General features: G+C 44.5%; 1 non-coding gene across 1 annotated transcript; it reads left to right on the forward strand.

Annotated features, from left to right (window-relative positions):
* Positions 1 to 1010: 1010 nt before the first annotated feature.
* LOC143306560 (5.8S ribosomal RNA) lies at positions 1011 to 1165 on the forward strand. The gene has a single exon (XR_013063916.1). It is a non-coding gene; the product is annotated as a 5.8S ribosomal RNA (ribosomal RNA).
* The last annotated feature ends 1335 nt before the right edge of the window (positions 1166 to 2500 follow it).

Below are 2500 nucleotides of genomic sequence, written 5' to 3' on the forward strand. Positions count from 1 at the left end.
CAAACTTCTGTTGGTTAACCTACAATATGAAGGATCGAAATGAAAGAAGGATCATATTATTACAAACCGAAAGTGAAGGATCATTAAAATTGAAATACAATATATATAAATATATAAATGTACCCGTCGTTGCGACACCCTAGTTAAATGGAAAGATATAAAAAAGAGAGAAAAGGAATACAGATGACCCGCCGTCTGATCTTTGCTAAATGATCTGGCATCACCGGAGTTTTTTTGGTCCGTGTTGCGTTCGCTCTATTCGAAATGAAACTCGCGGAGGCGAAGAATTGTTAAAAGTTTACGAAGCGTCTAGGAGTGGTTAAAACTGAGAGAGTTGAAACTACGATGTATTAGAACGAGCAACCGTCGAAACTTTGTTTTCGCGACGTTCTTTTCGTCGCTCTCGTCCCCACGCTCCTACGCTTTGGTTGTTTCTTTGCCATCCGTGTTGCGATAAAAAGATTTCTCCATTGTCCAAAAAGGACGGATCGAGATTCCTCTTTCGAGAGGGAGAGAGAGGTACTTGCGGGTAACCTGGAATCTACGAAACACGCACCGTGGTAAGATTCGTGCGTCCGCCTGATCGATGTGTGTTGTTTACGGACCGGCTGAGAAGCGACGATAGCGAGTCTTTGAAAAACTATGTGTCCATTAGTTAGACCGATCGTCGCCGGCCGTGTGTCTGTTCGAATCTCGCAACCCACGATTCAGCGACAGGACGCGCGCTCGCATTCCTTGTGTGCGTTCGTACTTTTCAAGGTTTTTAAATGTACTTTACGCCCGACCGTCGAGAGGAGCGTGCCACTGGGCGTTTCTCCGACGGTTTCCGTCCTTGGACGCGATCGTGTCGTCAACGATCGAACAAACAAACAAATACGTTGGCGACGCCCGAATTCGCTCTCCCGCACGCGCCGGGTGGGAGAGTGATGTGGGTATCGAATGTGATGCGTGTTAATAATGAAAATAACACTCTAAAGATCTAAAGAGTTTGAAATACAAAATTTTACGATTACCCTGAACGGTGGATCACTTGGCTCGTGGGTCGATGAAGAACGCAGCTAATTGCGCGTCAACGTGTGAACTGCAGGACACATGAACATCGACATTTCGAACGCACATTGCGGTCCACGGATACAATTCCTGGACCACGCCTGGCTGAGGGTCGTTTTCTTAACAAAAGACTGCTTGCGTTTGCTTCTCGAAAAAAGAGTAATTCATTTCTTTCTAAACATCTCGCCGTCGTTCAACGAAAGTAGAACGTTTCGGAGCGGGATTATCGAACGAAATTGAAAGAATGAATGAACGATAAACAAAGAAAGAGTCGCAACGTACGAGCGATAGTTGGGCAGTTCGTCGGCGTTTGTCGTGGAAACGATGTGACGAAAATCGCAACCGATACACTAAATGCAGGCCGTTAAAGGAGAGAAACAAATTTCGAAATATCTCTTCGAACTAGCGCAAGTGCGTCACGGCGCGCGAGTCGTTCGTTAAAATTTATAAACGACCGCCCGTGAAAGCACCGAGTTCTCGGAAGATAATCTATAAAGATTCTCCATCCTGCTGGAAGTTATCGGATCGGCGCGATTGTTCACTTGTAGAAATCCACGCTCCCGACGTTGCCAGAAACGATATTTACGAAAGGTGTGTCAAAAATAAACGAAAGAAGCTCTCCTATAAATTTAGAAAAAGCAAACGAGTGAAATGTTTGAGATGATAATTTGCTGAAATGCAAGCTCGAATAGCCCCAGGGTTTCGAATGATTCCCCGCGCTTTATACATCTCTCTGTTTACAAACGGTGTATAAATGAAAGATCGCTTCAGATGGGTCGTCGCTGTTTGACGCGCGATGCTGTTCCTTTTTTTTTGTCTGTCTGTGCGTTTAGCTTCGCTAAACAAGTTAAATGGTTAAAAAGCGTCGAAAAAGCGAATACACACGCGACAAGACAAATCTAACGAGTAAAGGAACGCTCCGCTCCAAGATAAAAATGGTTGTTTACAATCAATACAGCGTTTCGGTACCCCTGATCGTAGTCTGAAACTGTGTAACAAAAGAGAGGAAAGCGAATGGTGAAGGAACTTCGAAGCCTCCGTGGCGTGGCTAGAACTTGTGATAAAAGTATGTTTGCAGCAATTATGCATGCTCCCGTTAAAACAGCATTTCAATGTCTCGCATGGCTTAAAGCTCTAGGAGGCTTCAACATTTAGAATACATACGGACTACTTCGTTTGTTAAAGATAAGCGAAGACCGCGCGACCATCGCTCGGTCGTCCAGTCCTCGAAAGTTTTGTTGCGTTCCAAAGAAGAGACAAATGGGGTTTACCCTTGCGCTAAGGGGAGAAGAAGAGAAAAGCAGTTGTTAAATCTAAGAGGTGTGTGGAGTACATCGCGTGTTGGTTAAAATTGTTAAATGAAGTATACGCGAAATGTTCTCTCGCTCTTGCTTTTCCTCTTGCTTCCGTGGCGCTCGAAAAGAAGGGATGATAAATAAAGAAACCTATT

The sequence above is a fragment of the Osmia lignaria genome, unplaced genomic scaffold, assembly GCF_051020975.1.
Source record: "Osmia lignaria lignaria isolate PbOS001 unplaced genomic scaffold, iyOsmLign1 scaffold0012, whole genome shotgun sequence".
NCBI lineage: Eukaryota > Metazoa > Arthropoda > Insecta > Hymenoptera > Megachilidae > Osmia > Osmia lignaria.